This window comes from Strix uralensis, chromosome 12 (genome assembly GCF_047716275.1).
Source record: "Strix uralensis isolate ZFMK-TIS-50842 chromosome 12, bStrUra1, whole genome shotgun sequence".
NCBI classification, from domain to species: Eukaryota; Metazoa; Chordata; class Aves; order Strigiformes; family Strigidae; genus Strix; species Strix uralensis.
The window spans coordinates 8,352,592-8,371,145 of NC_133983.1; the positions used below are offsets into that span (position 1 = coordinate 8,352,592).

At 37.1% G+C, this 18,554-nt stretch overlaps 1 long non-coding RNA gene across 1 annotated transcript in view; it reads left to right on the forward strand.

The window, feature by feature from the left end:
- The first annotated feature begins 11,088 nt into the window (after nucleotides 1-11,088).
- The window catches only part of LOC141948957 (uncharacterized), a 75,325-nt gene continuing 67,859 nt past the window's right edge, over nucleotides 11,089-18,554 (forward strand). The window contains exon 1 of the long non-coding RNA XR_012630609.1: nucleotides 11,089-11,128. This is a non-coding gene — a long non-coding RNA (uncharacterized LOC141948957). The remainder of the gene's footprint in view (nucleotides 11,129-18,554) is intronic.

The following is an 18,554-nucleotide window of genomic DNA, read 5'->3' on the forward strand; positions in this document are numbered from 1 at the left end:
TTTTCCTTCATTAAGGCTTCTGTTTGTTGAATAACTGCAGGACTTGAGACATTACGGGTACTCAATATTGCTTAACTTAGTTTCTCTGACCTCCTTCTGACAGAGTCTGTGGAGACTAATTTAGAAACCTCCTTTACATTCCTAGAGGAAAGTGGTGTGAACATTCCTGTTTGTGTCAAACTGCACTCCAAGTGCATATATTGACTTTACTGGAGTAGCTTGGGCTTTCCACCATTCAATGAGACCTTGGTGTCCTATGAGTTTTATGCACTTGAACATCCAAGTCAGGAGTAATATAATATTTCCAAGGAATGTGTATTTAAACAATGGATAATAATAAGTTTTTAACCATTTGTTTCCCTGCTAACATTAATGAAAGTATATATTTATATGCGGAGCCCTTTCAAATTAATTTCCTGGACTTCTCTAGGGATGTGTGCACAATGCAGTTTTTTCTTGTATTATGTTTGAAGACACTGGTATAATCTAGTAGCAACTTCCTTTGTGCACAAATTTTTCAAGCTCTTGGAGTCAGTTTAGTTGCACTAAACTTTCAGATAAGAATCAAGCCTTCTTTCTCTTTACTGGGAGTTTTTCTTAGAATGTGAAACATGTTTCCTTCCAGAATCCCATGTAAATTTTTCTAAAAGAGGTGCTTTGCAAATAAGCTATTATGGTACTAAAGAAAACATTGATTAGTTTTAAATGGCAGTAACAATTCAAGTGCATGTAAAGACAAGGGCATTTGCTTTTGAGGTTAAGCCTCTAAATTTATTAATTGAAGGAAAAAATACAATAAGGTGCAACAGAAGAAGCTTCTGTGAAATGCATTATGCAATTACGACTGCCATAACTACAATTGCCCTACCAGATCATGTTATGTTTTCCACTAGGAATGTTTTTTAAAACAAAGTATGTCTTTATTTATTACTTTGTTATTTGGAAATGTTTACTATTTGGAAAATGTTGTATGCTCTATGTATTGATTCAGGAAATCTGAAAACTCAAGACACCATTCAAGTGACTATGGTATCCAGCTGAAGTGATCTATTTATTTTTATTATTGTCAACATTGTTTTTATATGTGAAAACTCTGGGTTTAGGGGATTTCTTTCCCAGTTCCCTCAATTAAATCATGTTACATTTTGCTTAATATACACAAGAACAGAACTACTAGAAAATTTTGGTTATGTATTGTGCAACTTAACTTTAAAGAGATTCTTGACACCTTTCTTCCCTGGTGAATTGCGTAAGTCATTAACTATCTAGATCAGAGCCTGATTGTACTATTCACACAATCTGTGTGCTGGAAAGAAGCTGTATGACATAAAAAGGCCTCAGAAGGCACAACCTGAAGCAACAGCAGCTTTGTACCCATTTGACAGTATGAGGCTTTAATTTCTCTGAAGTTGCAGACAACTTTGGACAGTGACATGAATCGTTACTTAGTGTGAATACCCTAAGCCATTCTCTTGCCTGTAATGTTATTCCAGATCTGGGAGTACTTTTGGGGAAAACATGATGTATGAGGAAGGGCAGAAAGAGTGGTGTTGGAATGGAATTGTGATGCCTGTGTTTACATAGTCAAATTTGTTGCAAAAGGAAGTACTATAACCTGTTCTCCATCACATAAAATAGGCTAAGAAGTACGACATAAATTATAGTAGCAAAGATTCAGATTAGACTTTAAAAAAAAGCCAAACCAACCCAACTTTTACAATAGTAAGATAATAAAGCATTACAATATATTGCCTGGGAAATTTTGAAGTCTCTTGTCTTTGGAGATCTTCAGAAACGTGTTAAACAACAGCCGTCTGGAATTACACAGATAGACTCGTCCCAACTCCCAATTTTTTTTCTATTATCTAAACAAAACTGTGTCGCCCATCAGAGTTTGGATTCTAGGGTTCGGCCCATGTTGTTTTGGCTTTATCCAGCTACATGAGTAGCCAGCAGTTACATGATTTATATAATACGTAACTCTGTGAAAATATAAAGGCCACAATGGCAGGTAGTAAACCATATGTTATATTTCAAATCATATACTCGTGGATACATTTCTGACTTTTTGTTCAGTTTCCTTTCTGTGTATGCAAATATATTATTTTTGCATGACTTGTGCATACTTTGTTCTTTGGTTACATGTTTAAAATGCTGTTAAACGGAAGATAGAAATAATGTTTTGTGTGAAATACTACTTTTTTTACATTTACGTCCCCACTTAATCCTCGTAGCTCATGGAATACCTTACAAGCATTAAAATAAAAGCAAGTACTCAGAAAAGCTGTGAAATCTGAAAAGGTAGCAAGCTTCCAAACTGACTTAAGGAGATCAAGCCATAAGCAGGGGAAAAACAGAAATGGCATATAGAAAGCAAGGAGAATAGTATGGCATGCTGGGGTAGCATTGTTTGCTGAATAAAGTGGATATATAGGGTGAATGGGGAGACTAATGAGATAAGCAGGAAAAGGGAAGATATATGAAGAACTGTAATGGATAGGAAGGATGAATTTAAAGCAGAATTATGACCCAAATCAGGATTCTAGGGACTGAAATTCAGTTTTGCATCTTGAAAATGGAAGAAGCAACAAAGTTTGGACTTAGCCTGGATGACAGAGACAATGAGTATGTTAACCAACAATTTGTACTGGATTAGGCCCAAAACTGTAATGAGGAGAGGTGGTGGGAAGCTGTTTGGCTAATGAAACAGTTTATTAATGGAAACCACAGTCTGATCCAAAGTTCAAGGAGTTTGATGTAGTTGCAGTAAGAAGCACATTTTAATTGTGTTTCAGCTAAGGTTCCCTTGCATGAAAAAAGTGTCATGGTTAAAGTATAAAAGTGAAGTATCAGTGTTAAGAATAACTTTCCACAAAGAAAGATTTCCCAGGAATCCCTTGTTGTTCCTTATTAAGAATGTGAGGCGTAGATTAGAAAAGAGAGTGATACAGTTTGATACAGCCATTTAGTTAGTGTGGGTCTTGGTTGCTCAAATCATAGCTATAACTCCTCTGTGTGTTGCAGTTCTTCGTATTTCTTACCAAATTACCTAAGGCCACACAATTTCTGTAGATGGTAGTATGTGCATACAGACATGTATCAAATAATTTGCAGTGATTTCTATCTAGCGTGGTTTTGTAAAGACCTCCAGCTCAATAGCATTAAAGATGATAAATGAATATATAAATCTCAGGGGAAAGTACAAAAGTTAATAGTGAACTTTTTTGCATAAAATAACGATGGTTTCCAACATTTTACAAAGAGGTCCCTTCTTGGCTTAATGTGTGCCAATAAAGATCAGTTCTATACAGCATTTCCCTCTCATCTCACCACCCCATATCTGCAGTTTTTCCTTATTATGTCTGTTCCCTTTAAAATCCAATTTTCTAGTTATACTAGTGTTTATTAAAAGCTTGACTGTAAGGTCTTTGTTTACCCAAAGATCTATTTTTATCATAACTGTTTATAATGGTTAAACCTCAACAACTTAAACACTTTACACAAAATAATGTATTTTCAATAAATTGAAATATTAACCAATCATATGTAATGGTTCCGTTCTAGCAAATGGATTGCTAGAAATCCTTAGGGTTTCATATAAATTGAAAACTGTATTGACTGACCAGGCTGCACTCAAATTACATTGCATTTGGATCAAAAAGCATAGAAAAAGTTCTCATTATAGTTCCCTGACATTAATTTGAGCATTTTTATATGTGTGTCCTATTAAGTACTTTAAGTGCTTTTTGATAATTGTGCTTTGTAGTTTTTACAGCACTTCAGCCTATTCCCAGTTCAATTTCCTCTTTTATCCGATGTTTGAAATATTGATTTCTGACAGATAAAAGCAAACCTTATAATCTCAGCAGCATGCAATAAGTGAGTAAGACGGGGCTACAGAATGCATCAGGGAATGGTCATATTTGAAACCGTCTTTGTTTTATTACATTTCGTCAACAGAATTTACTTACCGCTTGCTGATATTTATGTAAAAGCAGGACTCCTGATAGTCCAGTGATATTACCAGTTCGTGGTATACTTTTGCATTTAGTAAGATAAAAGAAGAAACTCCCTTGGTGGTTGATGATTGCAGCTGCTTAAACTGCTGTCAGCTGGCTTGAAGTAACTGTGATTTATCTTCTTCAGATTGTGCAGCGTTGTGTCCGCAAACTTCCAGAGTTTGCATTAAAAAGTGACAGAACATCAGAGTGCCAGAAGCTTCTCATATTATGGCTCTGAAGGTAAAAGCAAGAGACTATGCTTGTTCTGTGTTTGGGAACACTGTCCAAGCCCTCTGCAAAGCTCTTGTGACATGAAGAGATCTTAAAGAAACGGATTGGAATTTTGAACATGGACTAAATACAGTGAAAAGATGCTAAGGAATATAGACCTTATGCTTTGTCTTGAATATTTTCATGATGTGTTTTCTGCAATTTCTAGGAACTAGAAAGCAGACTGAAGAATTCAGTCCAATCCAATTTCTAGTTGAGTAGTTAATGGTACATTAGGAATTCAGTTTGCCTGTATCTCCTTTTCATTATCCAGTGTAAGCTCTTTTGTGTCTCACAAGTAACATTGCATTAAACATCTCTACTCAGCTCCATTAGCACCCACAGTAAAAGAGCAGAATATATAACCTAAAGGGAATTAGCTGCTTCATTTCTGGCAGTGTTTCCTCTGATGTGAAAATCAAGATCAGAACACTGTTTTGGAAGGTGAGAAAAGTTCCTCAGGTTACACACTAGCTTTGGCAATCAATAGTAAATCTATCAATGTGAGAACACAACAGAATCTCCATCCTGAGGATTAGGTCAGGACAAAGCTGAGTATCTTTCTCTTGAGGCGTACGTTTTCAAGAGGGGTCAATTTACCTGAGAATACAAGCAGGTGAAATAAAGGAAGGGGGGAAATGTTTTCTAATAATTTAGACATTTCTAAAATGAACACTGAGATTTTATTTAATCCCAAATTAGCCATTGCTAATTCAGACACATTTTTTTTCCTCAATCCCGGAAATACATAAAACAACCATCTTGCATCTAGGCCTTCACACACTTGGGTATAGAATAGTTTTCATACAAAGGGCATTTTAAAATGTTATATTAGTGAATTTTGGTTGTTATGGACTGGAACTCCGCCAGCCACTTAGCAGTTAAAGGTTTAATCTCCCAGCAATTAAAGTTTTCATTACTAAGCAATTAGCACTTAAAGTTTTAAGTGATAAGCACTTAACTGCATTCTGGAAATGCTGGGTTGGTGATAGCAAAGCCAGGCAGGGTTCTGAGGAATAGCAAGCCTGGAAAAGTGATTTGGCTAAGGCTGTCAGGGAGGAAAGTGCTTCAGAGCTCTACGAGCCTTGATCATAGTTTATGGAATAAAGGCTGATGGAGCAGAGCTTGCTCAGTAGGGGAATGCACTACAGATGGAGCCTGCAGGGAACAAGAGAAAACAGTTGAGTAATTAGGAAAGCTTGGTAGCTTAGGAGTTGAGTTTAATACTCAAGGATCATGGTGCGTGGCCCAGTCAGTCCTAGCTCCATCCAGACTTGGCTGCTGACATCGAGGCATGCCATGATATTTACATGCCATATAATGTAAACATAGGAAGAAGGTGCTGTTGCTGGCAGACAATAAAGACTGGCTGGAGTTAAGCTTTGCAGCAAGGTTTCTTCAGCGATGATTTGACAGTTGGGAAGCCTGAACCACCAAGACTACAGAACTGAAATAATCAAAGATTTGCCAATAAGAAAAAAGACTGTTGGTTGAATTACATTCAATAGCAAATATGTCATTGAATATACAAGTAAAAATCTATAAACCTCAAATATAGCAAAATAGTCTTTTGTTTATGTTTTGGAATACAACTTTAACATGCTAGCTGCACCCAACCCAAATGTCTGTGTTCCAGCAGACCAACACAGAAATATGCATACATCTGTAGGTTACATTCCTATACATTCCACATATGCAGGTAAAGCATCAACACAAAGATTCTGCAGTGGGTGATATAACAGTAGACAATCTCCATTAGAATTTCAAAGGAGCTATTTAGCATTTTTCATATTGAATTGGTTATTTACAGTTCACTATTTAAAAAGAAAAAGCATTGGAAAAGGTTTATCTTCTAGTAAATCAAGACCATTATGACGTCAAGTCCCAAAGCCTAAAGGTATAAAGGCAGTTACAGAAGCTGTCTCTTATAAAATATTATGTATGCTATATTATATTGGATAGCTGAATGGAAAGTGCTTCTATGAAGAATTGGAAACAATTAGAAATGGAAAAGTACAATGTTGAAAGAATAGGACTGATGATTTTTGGTTGAGGTTCTTGTGGGAATCAAGTTGGGAAACAAGCCATTGTATAACCATCTGACATTTTCTAATGATCTGTTTGAATCTGACATTGTATATAATGTTGTATGCATGCACACTCCAGCATTATTGCTGATAGAATTATCCTAATATTTTTTTATCTGTGAAATTTCATCTTAAAATTTAAATCTCGATGTTTCAACTAATAGTATTGGACACACCAAACTAATGCTGTTATACCTACAAGCTGCTCACCAGCTTCAGAGGACCAAAGTATAATATCCCTAACTTTGTATATGGAAAGGATTGAGTTGGCCTCAATGGAATTACCACTTCCTCAAACACCTACTTAGTTGCTTTGTTTGATGGGGGACAATGTCTTTGTGCAAAACAAAGAAAATGAAACCAAGATAAATCATCAAGCAAGCTCAAAGCAAGTTCAGGTGCACAAGTGCCTGCGATTTAAGTGGACAGGTAGCTAGCTATGTGGATAACTATTTGACCTAAAATATCTGTAAAGGAAATCTGTCTCCATTCTCCAAGACTCTTTAAAAAATAAAATTGCTCCCAATAATAAACAAGGTGACAGTGAAATCCTTCGCCAAGTTCTGTTTTGGTGCTTAATAGATTTTAAAAAAACCCAAAATTTAAAAAAAGGTTTAGTTACAGGCAATAGGATCAAGAGGTTGAAATGCAGCTAGTTTTGTTGTTCCCACCTTGTTGTTTCTGTGCTGAAAGTTTTGAAGCACTGCAGAAAATTTTAGAAGGATGTTTTGGAGAGTTTCATCTAAAATGATTGGAATTTCTCTGTATAATGCATACAGTCAGACAGTTCAAAAGGCCTAATTTTGGTCTTTTGCACATATGTTTGAAAGTTGGATGATAGGTACCATTCTTTCACTGCTCACCCATTTATTGACCATTTAAAACTGAGTTTCAACACTAATCTGGTACCTTACAGTCATTACATCTTACAATACAAGAGTTTATTACATGCTACAACATCTCTAATAACTTGTGTCCTCTGATACAAAGCCAAAAGAAACTACTGCATTTTGTGGCACTCCAAAACATACACATAGGCATAAACTAGCATATTTTATCAGTATGTTTTCTATTTTGGCTTACTGCTGTAAAGGGTCAGAGAAAAAATTAAGTCACCTTAATAGATAGATGACTTCTCATCTTGGGCAGCTGTTATTTCTATTTCCACGTACACAGTATAAGAAAACTAAGACATTGTAATGACAGTAAATACTGCTCATAGTAAGTTTACTTGCTCTAATGATTTCTACTTACCTGAGAAAAATAACTTTAAAATTTTACCTGAGGCTTTTGGAACATCTTTTTCAATAGAACCCAGTATTTTTTATGGGACTAACCCTCTGGGACTCCAGTAGGATGCTTGAGGAATTAGTGCTCCATGTGTATGTTTGCAAGTATTTTTAATATTGCTTTTTAAAAGTTAGGCAAACTGATAGTAATAGAATATCATTTTTAAAAGTAACTCATCTACTTCATAAAACCAGTGTAGATTGAATTCCTTTTTTACCTCAGTCTTTCCACCTTCCTCTTTCTCTTTATTCTCTTTGATGTCTGCAGCTGTTGTCGGCCAAATAAGGCCAGCAGCTGCCTGCAGTGCTGCTGTTTTACCAGCTGCTAAAGGTCTACCATTCACCAGGCAGCCAGTTCTCTCCCCGCACTGTGCTGCAGAGACTGTGTGTTTATCAGCTTGGTGGCACACACACACAGACTTCAAGCTGACAATCCAGTCTTGTCACAAACTCTCAACCTGGAAGTACTCAGCAGCTAGTGTGCTCATGTTGATTTCCTTGTTAAACAAAGTGTCCAAAGTGTCAGAAGAATGATATCAAGCACATTACACTACATAACCAAATGACAATATTTCTCTTTATTTTAGTTCTTTAATACCATCTTTAGCTGTGTGGGAAAAAACATAGATTGCATGACCCTGGGGAACCTTGGTTCAACGTTTATTATTGGAAAAACATATGGCTTTCAAAAGATAAAATGTATTTCAAATATCAAATCTCTCCCTGTGCTGAGCTAAATGCCGCCTTGACGTACGCCTTGTACACCCTGTGTTGACAGATGTGAAGTTCAAGTAAGAGCAGAATTTGACCAGCTAAATTTAACATAATAGGATTATGAATGCTACGAGGGCAAAGGATTTCCTAAACATTAAATGCTATGGTGTGCCTGAATTGTGTTTTCAGATTTAGTCCTAGCTAGTCTGATTGTAGGGCTATACAGTAACAAACCAGCAAAGGAAGATCTTTATTTTGTGGTAGTGATCTCAAATGTACAGTGCTTAGAGTGACAGCTACTCAGTAATGTACTGGGAGGGGTTTATGTAAGTTTACTGTAACATTTTTAGCCTTTTTTTTTTCATTTTTTTTTTCCTTCCTTACTCTCAAATATATGGAAAACATTTTTATCTTAGAGTATATTTAGGAAAGTGTTCAAGTTGTTTGGATTATTTAAAGTAATAATAGGAGGTTTAAATTCCACATAACAACACAAGTCAGTTTTCTGCTGAATTCTGGGGAGATTTTACTGATGTTAATGAAACCTTTTTTTAACAGTATTTGCAAATGCAGAGCACATTGTTCAACGGGAACTTTTGCCAGTGACTGGGACAAAGCTTTATGATAGTGACCCACTGTCATGGCCTCGTCTTTACTACTCTTACCATAGAACAATCACAGAAGCAATAACCACACAAGATCTTGTACAACAAAATTTTTTCAGTAGCTCCATGTAACAAAATAACTTTGTATTTTTGTGCAAAACAGCCACTCACAGGGGAGCAGGTGAGGAATCTCCCAGTGATATAGGGTCCTATCAAACTTTTCTCAGTTTCACTAATGGTGGAATTTCCAGAAAAAATGACAGCAAAAGACCTCCTTTGCAACAAAGATAGTAGTTCAGTAGTTAGAGCTTATCATGTTGAAATCTGAGGTATTCAATCAGATAACAGATTTTTCAGAAAGGTTACAGTGTTTTAGCTCTCAGTTAGCACTGGTTAACAGAGTACGTTCCCAGATGACGCATCCTTCATTCTTAACTTTTGGATTCACCTTCCCTTGCAAGTGGTTTGTGGAAGAACAAAATTCAATGGGTATTTTCATCACATATTTTGTAAAAGGTCTAAAAAGAAACGTCAAGATAGATATGCTCAAACTCGATAGTTCTTGGGTGGGTGGTCCAGGCAGTCAGCTGAGATATGAGCAATGCAACCTTCTGGCATGTTTAACCAGAGCAAGAAATTGAACTTTGGATTCTTCCATTACCAGCCAAATGAGCAAATTATTGGAGTGTTGGATCCTCCGAGTAGTTATGAAGGTCATTCCTCATAATCTCTTCCAAAGATTCCATTCTCATTTAAATAAAAAACTGACTTTCCAAAAGTCTTTTCTGTCAAGCTCTAATTACCAGGTTTTGCTCACAGTTCAAACCATTCTTTCTGTACACTGCAATTTGAAAATAATATGTAGTATACAGCCACAAAGGCTCCTCTATAGTAATCAGTACATCACAGTAACCCTGCACTACTGACAGGGCACTGTTAAGGGCACAGGTGCCTTAGTTGTGCATCCAAGAGGCTAAATTTCGAATTTATTTGCAAGTACCACAATTTCAGTGGTATTTGACCATTTATCTAAAGACTAAACATGGCTTTTAAATTGTTCCCTTTGCAGCAAACCTTGCTGATGTTGAGATTTGGGCATATATTTTACTGAAAGGGACTGATTTTGAAAGAGGTAGATTGATTTTTTAATATTTTGTGTGTGTGTGTCAAAGATAGATTTGAGGTTTAGTAGAGCTCTTAGTAAGGAGAGAAACAAACCAGCTACAACCATTCCTCGAATTAAACCAAATCTTTCTGGAAGATTGCAAATCAAGTTGACTGAAGGAGACCATCCACATTTCCCCTTTCCCAGTGATGGCATTAGGTCAGTCTGTATGACCTCTCTGCCAAGTTCCCACAGGTCTTCCACTTTCTAACTTTGTTTCTTTCCTGACAGCTGCCCTATTCCCTCTCCATCTCTATCTAGTGACTCTTCTGTTCCCTTTCGTGTCCAGCTCTGGAGTTATAAACTCTTGAGAAATTGTTTTTAGGGCTAATTTATATAAGTAAAGGCCCAGCTAGTTCTAGCTATTTCACTGTAGATTAGTATGGTGGGGTTTTTTTCTCTGCCTTTTTAGAAGTGAATGGATACTGGTCTAGCATCACACTAGTGATCACTTACCACCAGACTTCCTAACTGTCCTGCAAACCTACAAAAGCCTGTTTATGCAACTCAAGTCAGTCAGAAGTGTATTGCCTGAGCTCCTGTTTGTCAAAGAAGGCAAATAAGATTACTGTCAAAATCAAAATGCTTTACAAGATCAGTTACTTTCCCTGCAGCATAAAGGAGGGGGAGGGGGGGGAGGGAATGGAAGAAAATAACTGCTTTTTTCCATATATGCAGGATAAAATCTTTTCATTTTTCCTTCCTAGATGACTTTTTTTCACAATTTGTTTTTTGTGTGTTTACACAACTATGGTGGAATGGATTTCCTAACAGTACTTGCAGGAAAGTAGTAAAGAGAGCCAGGGAGCTGTGCCCCTGGCAACACCCTCGTTACCTTAATGAGGGAGAGCTGTGAAGTAACACAGCAGGAATTTGACTTGAAGGAGGTGCCATTTTTGAGTCAGGTCAGAAAGAAAATGGTGCTGACTGCATGCAGCTCAGGGCTCAAGAGCTGTGGGGACATTAAGAGATGTGCCTGAGGAGAGATCAGCTGGTGGTGAGTGAGGGGGGCTGGACCCACCTGCCCCACAGACCTTGCACGACAGAGTGGGCTGCTGAGGCCACTGCTTGCTGGCACCAGGTGCATCCTCAATCTTCAGATTAAAACATAAAAGGTTTTATCTTTTTGTTAAAAGAAAGAATTCTGCGGTAAAGGAAATGCTGCCTAGGATTAGAAAGGTATGGAATTTGTGTTGCATGTTCTTAATGAAATTAAACCTCCGCCTATATGCTGTTATGTATGTATGGCTATATGTACCCATACGCTAAAAAGAAGTCAGGTTCTTCTTCTATAGGGGTATTTTATGCAGGCATTATGCTGCCCAGGGTGCAAAGAAGGCTTGGTAGAACATTGCTGAGCACTGTATATTCAGGATCTGAGTGTTTTGGAAAGTGCAAAGAGATTGAATAGGAAATGCTTTGAGGGGTTTTTTTTCCACTGTCTTTATGTATCGCTTACTATGTAAATGCCACCTTCTCTTGTGAGGAAGGACATGCTGTGGTTTCACACCTGACTGCATGGGCACTGTACATCCAGTGGGATAGCCTGTAAAAATCCTGGTTTTGCCCTTGGCTTATGGCTTGGAGCCTTTACTTGTGCAAGTGTCTTCCCTTTTCTGACCCCTCTCATTTTTTTACAGTGAGCTAACTGTAAAGCAGTTTACAGTGCATATTGCCATCTAACATAAGCTTGCTCTGTCTTTTCAGGAGGGTCTATTATCTGTGCTTTAGGCCTTAACATCATTATTTGGCTTTTTTCAGCTCTGAGCACTGAGTGGGGCGAGCTCCCCTTTATCTACAATATATGGTGTAAAAAATACCTGTATGGTAAAGCACTGTAACAGTCCTGGCTTATGCTTTGTGGTGATACTGAAATATGAGTAAGAATTAATCATCAGTGCAACTCACTAACATGAAAGTAAGAGTCTTGTACCTTGAAGAAGAAGAGAACAGGTATTTCTGACAACAAATACTATATTTGGCTATTAATGTTCTTATTTTAAAAGAGAAAAAAAAAAAAAGATGTAGGGACATGGAGGAAAAAGTTCTAAAATAGAGTTGTCCCTGTAGTAAGACCAGACGTTCAGCTGTTATAAATTGGCAATGCTCCACCCGCTTCAACACAGCTATGCTGATCATGCCAGCTGAAGAACTGACCCTGAATATTATCAAAGTTTTCTTGGAGGTGACAGGAAAAGAAATCCTTTACAATTTCCTCTTTAAGAACTCAGGATTTCCGTTTTTATAACTGCAAACTTCTGAACAATTCAGAATGAAATGTGGAGCACAGAGACAGGCAACACCACACTGACTGTATTTGATTAGAGTAATCCTTTTTTTCCTTCTGTGTGGTTACTACAGCCAAGTAATTATTTATCATACTATCAATTGCTTGAAGCACTGTAGACTACAGGTTAAATATTCTCATGTCAGTGTGAGCTTCTGCTCCAAGTTCTCATTGAAATCTAATGACTTTCATCTTCAAAAGAAATTTTAATGAGTTCAAAGTATCTACCCTTCTGTTTTAATTGTTGTACTTCGTACACTTCACATTCGGCAGATCAAAACCACCTATTTTTCATTTTTTTTCACCTGAAAATACTGTTGACAAGCTCTTTCCGGAGCTCTCTTCTTCTGTCCACTTTTTATTAGTCATATTCATGTAAGATATAAATCCAGAAATATGCAACATGTGCACATTTAAAACCCATAACAGATCTCATACTTACCACTGAAGAAGTTAACATGTGCCAGCCACTGTTACTTTGATTAGCCTGAAATCAGAGATATCTCAGATGCTAGTGTCTGTAACAGTCAAATAAACCCATTAAATAAGTGGTGGTAAATGTATTTGGTACAAGTACCAAGACTTCTCCTGGACTGCATGTGGAACAAAGCACAAAAAAATGTATTTTTGTGCCTGTATGTATAGGGAGCTACACATATATTGTTGTCCTGTCCTTTTCTCACTTCCATGTGCCTGCTGCATGTATGTCTTGGGTGCCATTCATTCAGTTCTATCGGCATCTTCACACATTCCTGTGTTTTCATAATCCCCTTTTGCTATGAGCATGCTTCTTTCGCTCATCCTCATAAATATTAATTACTGTGCTCTGGTTGAAATAAATATAAATAGACAGCTTTGCAAGTGGAAAGTTATCTGATTTTTTCTAAGAAGCTGTAGTCTTGCATTCAAAGTTCCAGTCAATATTTAGAATGTAAATGGAATATAAGTGTGACCTGTGGTTGGCTGCCAGCTATTGGAGGGATTGGAGCTCTCTGAAGTACCTGGCCTTAATAGTTAAGTTCGCAGTATTCTAAACAGACAACACCTGATTTATTCTGTCCCACCGGCCCTTTAGAGGTAATTATTTCCCTTCTGCTTTCTTATAAAATTGTATAATATATAGCATTTTAGTATCTTGCATCAAAGTGTGAAACATTGCTGTGATGGAGAGAGGGAGCCTGGTAAATCATTGGCATTGCACGATATACTGGATGGATATAGATTGAGTGATTCTTTGATCAGTTCTACAGGTCTAGATTTTTTTCCTATCGTGCTTATCTGGTTGTTCAATAGATGATAATGCAAAGAGCTCTGCGACACTGCTCCAATAACAATGGCTAGCAGACTATTAAAATGTCGGCTTCCACTCATTACTAAAGGTGGGCCACATCATTTAAGTTCTCAAGTGTTATATGTGATAAGCCAAGACTAGAACTATTGCCTTATTATGGTTGATCTATTTTTATTTTTTTTAATTCAGTTCTGACCATAAAGAAGTATTAAGACCCTACATGGTTCAATAGACCAAGCTTCACCCCAGTACCTAGAGAGGGACCAAACGCAAGCATCAAATCTAGGAATATTAGCAAAAAAGTTCAACATTAATGTTCCTACATGGTTTTTGTTACTGCATAAAACCTTCTTGGGAGAATGCAATGAAGGAGCACAGTTTAGTATGTGCTTTATCATGGGAAATGAAGAATGCATCACAAAAATGTACTGCTTACATTTTAAAAAGGTATAAATTGTATCCATTATGGAAGATTCAGCTGGGTGCATATTGCATGCGGGAACGGTTCAGACACTTGAAGCTCTTCAAAATCTGTGTGCTTAGAGTAAGGATTAAATCTGCTTTCAGGATTCCTGAAGTACAGCAGTGAGACACAGATCTAGGTCTCTAGATCTGACCTGACTCTTTGAGTATTTTTTTAATTATTTTTAGAAAGTAAATTACAAGCTAGTACCTGTGCTCATCTCCTTAGATGATGGTCCAACTTTAGAACTCAGTTACTAGTTATTAAGGAATTTTAAAAAATTGCTCTTTTCTAGCTACTAATTTACTATCAGCCATCCAAAGACAGATTGGTAGGATATAAATGAAATGCTATAATTATACAAGGGAGGGGGTCACTGACCTCTGGATTGCAATATCTTGTCTCTTTTGTCCTGTCCTCATACCACCCAGTCTACAGGATGAAATTGCATCTTTTTCTTTGGTTGTCTCAAGAATGAGGTGGTATTGGAAACTAGTGAGGCATGGCACAATGTAGGTGTTCATAGCTTGCAATAATTTACCCATTTTCATTTTGTTTGGTTTTATTAACACCTGTGTCTCCAGGGAACACAGGGAGGAGGGGAGGAAAGGAGAGAATACTTCAGCAATAATCTAATGATCAGCACTTATGCTCCCCCCGCCAGCCCTGCTGTTATGTCAAATGTCAAGATACCTCACAGCCAAGCAATTTATAATGCAAAATGCATATATATATATATAAAGGAAGAGGTGCAGATGGTAGAAAGCTGTATGTCATGACATACACACATACATGGAGGACAGCAAGGGAGTCATTAAAAATATGGATTTTTTTTTTTTTTTTTTTGTAATGCAGTGGCTGTTTGTCAGCTGGTGTAATTGGCATACATCAATGGAACCACTCAGAAATATACCATCTGAGGAATTAGTTGCTTAATGGAAGTTAATCAAAATTCCTTATAGGAGAGTAGCAAAAAATTCTTGGACAGCATTCGAACACAGAGAAAAAACACATAAGAAAATATAGGATTGCAATCTGCTGAAGTTTCATCTGGGTATTTGTTTCTAGAGTATTTCTGAAGATATTGGTGTTCTAGGCAGCAGAACACAAAGATTTGCTGTCAAGTTAACCAAAGCATTCTGAGCTTTGAGAAATTACAGTAGGGTTTAGTTACAGACCTGATTTAAACATAACCAAAAAAATTCAACAGCAAATTTTCAAAGTCAAAAACAGAAGAGGTTTCTTTAGTATAATTTCCTTTTCTCCTCTTCTTTTTAATTGTTAGAAAACTTTTTCAGTACAGCATAAATGTAGCATCATATTGGCTTAACTGTCAGTATTATTGTATTTTTTATATTATAAAATGAGATAAATCTGCCCAGGGTACTGTCGGACTATCCCTATTTTGCTCATAAGTGTGATTAATTGATCTTGGTTTTTAACAAAGCTACTTCTTTCTTTGCTACTAAATAAATCATATGTGAATTCTCCATATTCAGGCAAATGCTGTACATTTAACAAAGCTTTTCTTAAAAATCCTATTTGGATTTCATTTCTTAATGTGGTTCCCTGTGTATTGCATTCATAAGACTGACACTAATACCCATCTGAAAAACTTCTGCCAGATTAAAAAAAAAAAAAGGGGCATAAAATAGCCCAGTTTTATAGTCTTTTTAATAGGGACTTAATATCTGCAAAATCTGACTTCAGTAATAGAATTACAGTGATTTATATGCTCTGATCCTTCAGATTTGAGTTCTGTGTTCACAATATCAATGACAGGTTTTGTTCTTTTCTTTGTTTGTTTTCCTGTGATTCATGTATGTGGGAAACTGGTGAGGAGGAGGGATTGAACGAAAGAGAGAAAAGAAAGGGCAGGAAGGGTAAAGTGCAAAAAAATACACAGATAATTCCTTACTGTCACCTGTCTTGTCCTAGGAGAAATGGAAAGTAACACAATTTTTAAGATAATGGTATTTCATAAGTTTGAAGTGGAACAAATCAAGCCTACTGTCTAGTTCTTCTTTCTGACTGTATAAACATCCTCATGAATTTTTTTTCTTTGGGTACGAGAGTAGAAAAGGTAACAGTATCAAGTTTGATATTTAGCAAATCAAAACGTTGTTGTAGTGAGTGTCTTAGTCTGCAGGTACCATTTTGTATCCTAATAAGTGCTCAAGATGTAAAATACTACATCAATAAAATCATACAAATCAAAAGTATAGAGTGAGGCCTAAAATAGTGGGTAACACTCTAAGAGAAAGCTGACTTTAAAAAATATATGTAAATTGAAAAGCTCATATTCCCTTTTGAATGACAGGTTTTGAGGTCTTAGGACTTTAAGAACAGTCTTCAGCAAAGCATCTAAGGGTGTGCTGCACTGCAAAGCGTGATGATCTCTGAGTTAATGTGGAATAACCCACCTCTGCAGTCAAAAGCAGGGTAGTGAGATGATAGTGCATTTCTGTTATATTCACTTTGAGGAGCTTTCTGGTGCCTGAGCTAATGTTTCTGAATACGCACCTCTAGTCTAGAGTTGGCAGCTCATTTAGAGTTACCGCAAGTGTTTCTATACCACAGCAATACATCAGAGTAATCAACCTTATCAGATCTGTGGTTTAACCTGCCTGTGAATCATTGGTTTCACTTAGTTGAATTATTTAATAATCGGGCTTTTTAATTATAATTGAACATAACTAAGGTTTTAAACAAAACATTATTTAAAATTGAAAAGATCAAATGATTTTTTTTCCCCCTGAGAGTATTGCCTAGTCAAAAAAAACCCAGCTGCAATTATTTGTGGGATTAAATTCAAACTTGTGAATTTTCTCAGTTGAGTGAGGGGGAGCATGGGGAGAGAGAAAGCCAAAAGGTTGTGCCGCAGTAAGAAAGAAAAAAAAAAAAAAAAAAAAAACCACAACAAAAAAACCCCAGTAAAACACTGGGAATTAAAAGCTGAAGGCATACTCAAATGGTTGCTTGGATTTGCCCTGATTGTCAGTACTCTGAAGCACAGGTTTTGTATTTTGTAAGTTACTAGTTTTGTAGCAGGCAGTGGGAGTTGCAGACTGTATTGCTTACTATACATGCTTTACTGATGAAGGGGCAAACTGGGAAAAATGAAAGGTGGTCAGCAGCTGTATGAATAGGCAAACTCTGATGTTATCTTCCTCCTCTGTCTTGATCTCAGTCTATCATCTGTCACGTGTTGTTGCTATGTAAGTGTGTGACAATGAAATGAAGTCATAGGAGAGAAGCATGGCCCACTGTTCCCTAAAGAGCCAGAGCCACATGGTGTGCAGGTGGACAATATAGTTGCCCTGGCAATGTAGGAGGGAGGGGACCATATTAATAGATTCAGGAACTTGCCTGCACTTGTGTATGTGCCCGTACTTTCTGCATGTTGAAAACTGTCTATTTTGTGTTTCTTAATTCCATCTACATCTCTACAGACAGCAAAGCTGTCTTCTCTTCCTGCAAGTGAAATAACTAACACCGCAGGTTGCAACTGTCTGTGGATGCTAGTTTGAAAAGTATTTCATACACAGTGTTCCAGCCATCTGTGTGCTAAATCTATTTGAATAGAGGGCAGTTTAAGCGCTCATCGAACTGTGCTTCTGTCCATCTAGTTGACTTAACGAAAACTGCAATCTGCCTTTGGTGAGGAACTGCACGTAATAAAATGTTACACTTCTGGGTTTTGTCTTTTCCTTTCCCTATTGCATATTTCTTTGGAACAAATCAAGACCCCTCATGAACCTTGATCAGAGGATTATTGGGAGTTTTCAGAGGCTAACAATTGCTGTGCAGCACTAGGAAACAAACTGAGGTTATAAATAAAAAGTCAGCAATGGTACCCCTCTGACCCAAACTGCATTTTGCCGAGTGAGGGAACATGCTGAACAACACCTCCTTCTCTAGGGATAAAGGTGAAATAATCCTGCACTCGTCCTCTTGAGCACTTGCTGTTACATCAGAGTCCTCGGGACATGGAGAAGAGCATAAAGCATGAAACCTCACCAGAGCCATAAGTTCTCTTCACCTCTCTCGTCTGCTGTTATTGTAATCAAACATCAGATCTAGATGTTTTATGTGGTAGTCTTTGGGAGATACTGGCAATGAGGCTCCAAGGGAACAAAACTATTTAATTCTGTGTGATAGCTTTTTTTTTGGTTATTCGTTAAGAATTTTCTGATGTGAGCAAAAAAGAAACGGGAGACTTTGAATTTGACAAATTGTTGAAAGAAACAAATAGGTGCCTGTTGCCCAGACTGCCAGTGCTGATGGCTTGTGGTCCCTTTTTTTTTCATACCGTCATCACTAATACTATGACTAAGCATGCTTATATCTACATCATAACCTTTGTATAGCAGCCTGTGCCA